Here is a 10000-nt window from a genome sequence, read left to right on the forward strand (position 1 = left end):
ATCTGGTTACCCAATTTTCTGGTTGCGGACGGTTCAGAAAATTCTCGATGCCTTGCTCACGTAGGGAGCAGCGCACTTTGGACAGCGAAAGTAATGTAGGGCTTCTTTAGCACTGATTTTTCAATGTTTTCTAAATGTCAGCAGTCTACGATGACATAATGGGCAGTTCCACTAATAGTGTAATTTTTTTATGGCAGCTGCACTGTTTAATTTGCACTGCGAGCTGTTTAAATTTACTGCTACACCAAACAGGGAACTTTTCATTTGCAGATGTTATTCAAGGAATCAAATACGTAATTTGTGCTGGAATCACTTGAAAATGGTTAAATTAACTTAGGTATACTTTAGTGTATAGTATGCTGAAAATGTGGAGATAATTTCATGAAGGCTGTTTGCTGTGGAAGCACTAGCAAATCACCTTGTTCAGTGCCACCTGGAATGGCTTTCTTCGTGCACCTCCAAGGATGATGTGATTATTATTGTGAGTAAATTTTGTTTACATTTTCATTGTGTGAATAATAAAACTTTTAACTGTACACACAACAAGCATTTCACTTGGATCTGATGCATTCTCAAGAGTGCAGTTTCTGTTTAGCTTTTAAAACTGGCTGCCCTTCAATTCACTCAAGGTGCAGATGCAAGTTGCTGATGAAGTATTCCACACACATGCTACATTGGAGAAATATTTTAATAAAAATTAAAACTCTTGCAGGATTTCGAATAAAAACTATCCTATTTATCCCTTCTATGTTTTGGTACTGCGAAATTGAGAGAGGTAAGTAAGTTGTGAGGTTATTTTTACTTGCTTGCATGTGAGGTTAGCAGAGCAAAAATATTTTTGAAATTGCAGATACATGGTCACTTTATTTCGTTGCAAACATTTATAAGCTCGTAATCTTATTTAAAGTCTCCATACTTAATGCGTTTGGAAAACCTTCTTTCTCTCAATTTTACAATGGAACAAAATTTTACTTGTATGTGTACATTAATTCCATCTCTAAATGATGTAGGTTTACGCACCGAGATCAGGTACATTGTAGAGAGAAAAACACACGAGTACCTGCTTATTTTGAAGTTTTAATGAGTATATTAAAAAAAAAAAAAAAAAACGATAAAAATATAATTGAAAAAGTATATTATTCACGTATTTTTGAGGATGAGGGGAGGGGGTGTTTTTGTCCGATGGTCGTTTATCTTTAAAGAAATTTCCGTTGGACCTGTGCGTTCTTGCTCTGCCAATTCTCGAAAAATGAAATATTTTAAGTCGTCTTTTATGTGCTAACTTCATTATATTTGGCTGCATTCGTATTTTTATTAGTTTTGAAACATTCATGTCACGGAAAATAATCATAAACCAGGACAAAAACGTTTTGACTAAATGTTCTAGGTTGGTTGTAAAACATTTTCTTATTTTATTTCACATCGGAAACATCTGTTAAGTTGTAAGCTTTGTAATGAATGCGACAGTCACTTGTTCGCTGAAGTGTTTGTTTAAGAAATTAGTATTGTAAATTTGTTTATGGTCTTGTTAAATGAAATTTTAAGTGAAATCATTTGGGAAAACAGAGGCTACAGGAATTTTCAACACAACTTGATGACCGACGTTGTGACTAGTGTGGGAGTGTGTGCTCGTGTAAATATCAATTTTTCTTACTCCTCGTGCCGGTCAACAGGAAAACAGCGAGTGTGTTATCTCATCGCGGGCGTGTGATTGCGTGTGGTAAATTGTGCTAGGTTAATTACCGCAAAACTCCACTGTGTGCAAATATGTAGTGTGTCGCTGTATGCAAATATTTGGTATGTCTTTTTTTTTTTTTTTTTTTTTTCAGGCAATACACACTTTGAATTTTACACAATTTCGATGCTGCAACCTAAGTGTATACATGCGAATAGGATTGCTTAAATGAAAAAGTAAAGTAGGAGGTAAGTGCAAATGTTTCCAGGAGGTTATGCACACACAATCTATTTTATGAATTAATAGTTATTATCTAAGAAAATGATAGAAGATTATAAATAATGTGTGCAGAATAATACAGAATTTGCATGTTACACAAAAAAAAATATATATATATATTCCAAATATTGTTAGCAAAATGCACCTAGATTAGTGAGCTGGATTTTTTTTTTTTTTTTGTATTTTTGTTCTGTTGATCCCACGTGGAGTCAAGGCTCCGGGATATAGAACATGTATGTGCAGACAATTAATATTTACATGATGCAAGTTACCAAGAAAAAAAATTTCAAAAAAAAAAAATACATAACATGTTACACAATTTAACTTTATGCAAAACATGAAGCAGCTGTTATCACAAGTCCATTCAACAAATTAACAGTTCAATTTCTCTATTATCAATCAAATTAAAGAATAGCTTCAGAGGGTAGGTAGGATATTCTAGAAGAATTTTTTTTACTGTTTTTTTTTTTAATACTGGTAAATTGTTTTAGTTATTTTCTGTGATATTAAGTTGTAAAGTTTTACTCCCAAGTAATTTAGTCCATTTTCAAATCGCCTAGTGTTATGTTCAACTATCCTCAATTTACTAGCATTTCTGGTGTTATACCTATGTGCGAATATCTAAAAAAAAAAAAAAAAAAAAAAAAATAATAATTTTTTTTTTCTTCTTTTTCTTAAGAATGAATAAAAAGTTTCTAGAACGTATTCATTTATGGCAGTCAGGACTTTAAGTTTTTTGAATTTTGGTCTGCAGTTAGATGATTTTTTATCTTTTGTTATTATTCTAATAGCTCCTTTTTTTTTTTTTTCCCCCAATGTTATATGGCAGAAAGAGTAGAGCTATGGCTACTGTGACATCATGCATTGATGGGAAGGTTATTGTTGGATAACAAAAATTTAGATGATATAATTTTTATTTTTTTCCATACACAACACATTGCAGGTACAATTTTACAGGTTACAGCTGTACCACCTCTAGTATTGCTGCCGACCATCCAACAAATGAGCACACTAAACAGGCATTGATGACATTGTTATCAACGTCTTTTTGAATCTCTCATTATTATACATAACTGCCCACTGAAACAGAGAAACTTCAAAATAGGTGTGTGTGTGTGTGTTTATATATATATATATATATATATATATATATATATATATATATATATATATATATATATACATATATACATACATACATACATACATACATACATACATACATACATACATACATACATACATATACACTTATCTATTTATTTTTTCACTTTGAATTTTGTATGAGGTATACACATGCAAAGATTCACAGCTGCTGCTGGGTGGGTGAGTGAGTGAGTGATTGATTGATTGATTGATTGATTGATTGATTGATTGATAGAGAGTGAGTGTGTGTGTGTGTGTGTGTTAGGGGGGGGGGGGGGGGAAATGTGGTGATTGTGGGGGAAAAAAAAATTTAAAATTGAAATTTTTAAAAAAAAATTTTTTTCTGTAGGGTGCAAAATAGTAGTGCCAACGGCACGTGGTGTTCCCAAGCGGTCACCCATCTAAGTACTAACCACGCTCGACGATGCTTAACTTCGGTGATCGGACGAGAACCGGTGTGTTCATCGTGATATGGCTGTTGGCAATGATATAGATGTTTTTTTTTTGCAGTTTGTATTTGCCACTCGAAATAGCTATACCAGGTGTGATTGTTACAAACAACAGGAGAAATCGTGTAATGAACACTCTTTTACTTCCCCCCCCCCCCCCCCTCCCCACACACAACACCCACCACCCTCACCATCCCAACCACCAAAGCCCTCTTCAAAATACACTCTCACACACACACACAAACCCACACTCTATAACTGATGAACATTACCATAACTTCTTAAAGCCATTAGATAATATTTAACTCAAGAAAGGTATTGTGATATGTTTAAAGAAAGAAAGGTGAAACCTTTAACTTTACCAGCAGGTATTAGTATCACTGAGGTATCTTCTAGGTTGTAGCAGCAATAGTAGTAATAATAATAAAATTAAATAAGGTAATAAAAAAGAAAAGTTATACATGTGATCAAATCATGAATGTATAAAACTGGAATGAATTTAAATTTTTTTTATTTTTCTTCATAGGCTGTTTTGAAATTGATGAGTAAGTGCCTCTTCTTTTAAATTTTTTAATGCTGAACACTGTTACATAAGAGATGAATGTTTAGAAAATTTAAAAAAAAAAAAAAGCTAGCCCAGCCCCCTCCCCCCCTCACACAAAATCCAAACAAAAAAAAAAACACCCTCCTTCAAAACATCACATAATCATCCAGCCAGCAGTGCAGACGAGAAATTTGCACTCGGGGCCGCCATTTTGACGATAAATTCTTGCATGGCACACCAAAGGTAGGAAAGAATTTAAAAAAATAAAAATAATGGGCGAGCACCCTCGCGTCTGCCTGTAGAAAATGAAGTTAAAAGTAACATAACCTAAAGACAGGCACACACTAGGGTGCTCCCAGGCGGTTGAGAAATTTTTTCCCGCCAAAAGACTTATATATATTATTTATTTTACTGTTTTTGGCAGGGGGCTATGTCGGTCTGTGTGCAAAGTAGTTCCTACTCCCGCCGCCAGGAGCGCGCGCGGTGGGTAGCGATGTTGTTTTTTCTGCTTTCATTTGTTTATTATTTAGAGGGTTAATGCTATGTAAATGTACGCAAGTTTGGTTATGTGTCGGTAGTTGTGCGAGATTTAATTTCCGAAACGAAATTTGACTTTCATCGGCCTGCATTTCTCACTTATTCGGAAAATACATGTGTGTTTATGTATGTATAATAATCGAGTGATTTTGTAATAATTTGGAAGTTTTGTTTGCGTGTGCGATGTGGGGAAGAAAAGGTGTGCACACGAGTCCTAGGGCTATATTTTTTTTTATTGCGAAATATTTACTTCATGTGGTGAAAAATTTTAAATTATTTGTGATGCAAGTGAAATTTTTTTTTTTTTTTCAGTTGGGTGATGTGTTTGTCCTCGTTTGTGTGCAAGGAAGCAAACATGCTGAAGGTAAGGGGCCATAAATGACACTTTAAAATATTAGTTTACCATTAATTTTGGTTAAATATTAAATTGCCATATAAGTAAAATCATGTCAACTGTTGTATTCCACCCAGTATAAGCTGTTAGTAATGGGTACTTAATATAAATAGAATAAATGTAAGCATTTTCGTCTGCATGAAAATTCACTTTTTTTTTGGATCCATTTGTACTGTGGGTAGTTAAATAGTACATTATGTTGTTTTTACTTCGAAGTACAAAACATCTTGTGCATGATTGCAAATTCAAACGCAGTTAAGCATAATATGAATTCGAATTATGTGTGTGTGTGTGTGTGTATATATATATTTTTTTTTTTTTTTTTTTTTTTTTACTGTGTCCAGTTTTAGCACAAATGGAATTATTTTCAAAGTGAATCGATGCAACTGGTCTTTGCCATTAATATTGATATATGATCTAACTAAATTAAATAGAAAGGATTTTTTTATTTATTTTTTTATATATATAAATATATTTGTAGCAATGTACTAATGACCACAGAAGTAAGCAAAAAAAAAAATATGACAGCGTGCTTGGCCAGCTCCCCGGGCAGCAGCAGTCTCACGGCCGTCTGTATCTCGCGGCTGGTGATGGTGGAGCGCTTGTTGTAGTGGGCGAGGCGGCTGGCCTCTGCCGCGATGCGCTCGAAAATGTCGTTCACGAAACTGTTCATGATGCTCATGGCCTTAGATGATATGCCAGTGTCCGGATGAACTTGCTTCAACACTTTGTAGATGTAGATTGCGTAGCTTTCCTTCCTCTTGCGCTTCTTTTTCTTGTCGCCCTTCGAGATGTTTTTCTGGGCCTTGCCCGCCTTTTTGGCTGCCTTACCGCTCGTCTTGGGGGGCATCGTAGGTCTGAGCTGTGCCGCTGTCGCTAGATGAGTGAGACGGGAACTGAATTTTTTTCGTGAAAAGTTTTCTTGGCTTCTTGTTGCGCGACCAATCGGAGCGCTCCGCGGCTCGTGATTGGTCGCGCTCCGCGGAGGGACGTGTAACAAAAGTAATAAAGGTTCCTTGAGGCCACTCACACACTCTTTACCGCGCACTGGTACGAGTAGGACGTCCTACTCTTAGCCTAGCCTGGTTCTCTACATAGGGAGCTCAGGTCAGTGGCCAGTGTGAAGGTGACAGGTCGGGTAGGCAGGCTGCGTTAGTGCGGACAGTAACTGCGACGCGCGACACCGCGAACAGGGCTACCACGGTGGTCCCTGCTTTTTTCAAAGCAGGGTGCCAACCCACTGCGATGGGAGGAGAGGAGGAGGAGCGTATGGACTGCGGCACGGCCGTTAAACGCACTCATGAAGGCAGCGAGCCAGGATGCAGCAATGCAAAAAAAGTTTCAGGGGCGCAGGACCCCAACTCTAGCGAAAACGGTAGCGAAAGTGAGGATGACGAGGGCTTCACTGTTCAGAAGCGCCGAGTCCGAAAATCAAATAATGCAGGCGCGAGCAGCAGCGAACAACCTCAAGGGCACGAAGCCCCGCGTTACAAACGAGTGCCGTTTGTAATAAAAAATTCTCAAGTGGTCGGCAATATCGGGCCTGTGTTCGCGCAGCTCGGTATCAAAAACCGATTAACAATTTCTAAGAGGCAAGAGGTCAAGGTCGCTTTTGACTCAAAGGCCGACGAAATAAAAGGCGTCAATTGGCTCAGAGCCAACAACATTCCGCATCACACCTTCTCCCAGCCAAGCGAGCGCGGCGAAAAGGTAGTAATTAAGAACCTCAGTCGCTTCACTCCAGTGGAGGCTCTCAAAACAGAACTTCGTGCCTTAGGTTTCGAGGTCACGTTCGTCAAACAACTAAGTTTCAAGTTCACTGACAGAAATACGGGCCGTGAATCCTACGAACCGTCATCATCGTTTATTGTCACTGTCGCCCCGAGTGCGCGGGACATCTACTCAATTAAGACTTTATACTACACGAGTGGTATTAAAGTAGAAAAATACCGCAACCGGCCGGAAGACATCCCACTGTGTAGGCGTTGTGGCGACTTCGGCCACACGACAGGGAACTGCAGTCAGGTCCCTAAGTGCATCCGATGCGCGGGCCCGCATCCTCGCGATCAGTGCACACTCCCCGAGGAGGCGCCTAAAGTGTGCACGAACTGTAATGCGACAGGGCATACCGCGGCCTGGAAGCAGTGCCCGGTATATTTAAACCGCGTCGAGGCTAGAAAGCAGATTTTAGCCGAGCAGGCAGCGCAGAAGGCAGCCCGTGTTGCGCCGCGAGCGCCCGCGCCAGAGGCGACACACGCGAACTTCCCCCCCCCGGCACCTACGCGACGGCCCGCACAGGTGGCCGGGCAGGTAGCTGCGCGCGCTGACGTCACGCATACCGGGGCGCAGGGCAGCCAACCGAGCAGACAGGAAACTCGCGCGACCTTCGCTTCCACTGTCGCTGGGCCCAGTGCACCGCGCCGCACAGCCGAGGAAATCGTTCAGGCGCGTGTAGAAAAGAGCGAGCAGCGAACAGCAGCACAGATAGAAGCAAACGAAACTAGAACCGTGACAGGCCTGGGGGAACTCGCTGAAATTCTCCGCCTCTGCGATTACTGGAACCTGGTTCAGGCCTTGGAGCCATATTACCCTCGCATCCGCGCCGCGCAAAATACAAAACAGCGTCAGACCATTTTGCTGGAGGCCCTCGCGAAAGTGCTTCAGTAAATGGCTGTAGACAGGGGGAAAACACTACAAATCCTTAATTTTAATGCAAATGGCATTCGTGCCAAATCCTACGAATTAGAACAATGTCTTTTCGTATACGGGATAGATGTGGCATTAATTTCGGAGACAAAATTAAGGCCTCACCATCGTTTTAATATCAGTGGTTATACAACCTATAGAACCGACCGCGACACTCTAGGGGGCGGTACAGCCATTCTCATTAAGCACGGCATAAATCATCACCCTATAAAAATAACTGGCTTAGAGCACATTGAGGCCACCAGCATAAATATTCGTAACAAAAATGCGCACGTCTGTATGTCGGCAGTCTATAAACCACCGAACAAGCCTTTATTGATTAGCGATTTAAATAAACTAATAAATCCAATGCAGCACTTCTTCATAGCTGGTGATTTAAATAGTAAAAACGAAGACTGGGGTTGCAGAAATACAAACCCAGCGGGGAGAAATTTAACTGAGCATGCGGCTCGAAATAATTACGAAATTTTTGCTCCAAATTCGCCGACTAGCTACCCAACTAATGGGGGCATGCCGGAAATTTTAGATATAGCCTTTACCAACATTCCGGGAGCACAAGTTACTTCCGAAAAATTAGATGAGTTAGACTCCGATCATTTTCCTGTATTAATACAATTGACTTTTGATGCCCAGTTTTGCGCGGCCATTTTTAACCGAACTTTCGGAGTTACCGACTGGGACAAATTTCGCGATGATTTAGAAACAATTTTTATTGAACCACCGACGATAAACACTCCCGAAGAACTTGACACGCATGTTAAATTGTTTACTGACACGATTACAGACGTGCGCAAAACACACACGAAATTAATGAACAAAAGAGAATTTACAAGAATTAACTATCCAGATGTCGATATTTTAATCATTTTAAAACGTCAGGCGCGAAATAACTATCAGCGAACGCGAACACCGCAAGCCAGGACGGAATACAATCGCCTAAAAGCGCAAGTTACTCGAAAACTTAAACAATTAAAAATAGATAAATTCGGGAATCTAGTAACGGAAGTCGCTACACAGCCTCGGCAAATGTGGCGCCTCACGCGCACATTAAGAGGCAATAATAAATTTATTTCTACTCCCGCAATAATTACGGACACGGGCATAAAATATGACGCGGCCGACAAGGCAAATGCGATCGCGGATATTTTTGAGAAACAATTTTCGCCGAATGAGGATGTAAACGACCCTCAATTTACTCGAACCACTACAGTCGCGGTAAATAATTACCTACAAACAGCCACGCAAATAGAGCCGGAACTTATAACAATTCACGAACTATTAAGAACAATTCAATCGCGACCTCAAAATAAAGCAGGCGGACCTGATGGAATTAATTTCGAATCACTCAAAAAATTACCATTTTCAGCACTCGAATATCTTTTAAATATTTTGAATGCTATTTTTATTTTAAAAACTTATCCTTCCGAGTGGAAACTCGCGAAAGTAATTACGATTCCAAAGCCAGGGAAAAATGCGTCTTTACCGCAAAATAGGCGCCCTATTAGCCTTTTAAATAGCACTAGCAAAATTTTTGAAAAAATTTTATTAAAACGACTTAAAGAGCATTCCGACCAACATAACATTATCCCAGATAATCAATTCGGTTTTCGGAGTGGCCACTCCACATCTCATCCATTAATCAAGCTGGTTGAAGATGCCACTGATGGATTTAACTCGCGAGCGAAGTTCACAGTAGCAACTATGCTAGACGCGGAGAAAGCTTTCGACAAAGTCTGGATTCCTGGCCTAATTAAAAAATTTGTGACTTTTAATTTTCCGGACACATATATTCATCTGGTGGCCCATTATTTATGGCGCCGAAAATTCTTTGTCGCGATAGATGGGGCGAAGTCTTCTACTCGGGAACTCACAGCTGGGGTACCGCAGGGCTCACCCCTCTCCCCCTTCTTTTATAATGTGTATACAGCCGATATACCGCGCGAACATGCTCATGTGCAGCTTTATGCGGACGACACTGCGGTAGTTTACCAATCTTCCAATTTAAATTTTGCACTAACTATTGTCCAAAGGCAGCTCACGTCACTCGAACAATGGTACACTCGCTGGCGCATAAAAATTAATGGCGCCAAATCTACTACCATAGTTTTAACAAAAAAACGTACTTTTCCTGATCGCGAACTCAAAATATTTAATCAAGCAATTCCATTTGAAAAATCGGTGCGATATTTAGGCCTAACTCTCGACCCGAGTCTCACCTGGAAACATCAGGTTACTAAAGTTACAAGGATTGCTCTCGGAACTCTAAGATC

At 39.8% G+C, this 10000-nt stretch overlaps 1 non-coding gene across 1 annotated transcript; it reads right to left on the reverse strand.

The window, feature by feature from the left end:
- Positions 1-3464: 3464 nt before the first annotated feature.
- LOC134544379 (5S ribosomal RNA) lies at positions 3465-3583 on the reverse strand. The gene has a single exon (XR_010077705.1). It is a non-coding gene; the product is annotated as a 5S ribosomal RNA (ribosomal RNA).
- Positions 3584-10000: the final 6417 nt, after the last annotated feature.

The sequence above is a fragment of the Bacillus rossius genome, unplaced genomic scaffold (genome assembly GCF_032445375.1).
Source record: "Bacillus rossius redtenbacheri isolate Brsri unplaced genomic scaffold, Brsri_v3 Brsri_v3_scf37, whole genome shotgun sequence".
NCBI lineage: Eukaryota > Metazoa > Arthropoda > Insecta > Phasmatodea > Bacillidae > Bacillus > Bacillus rossius.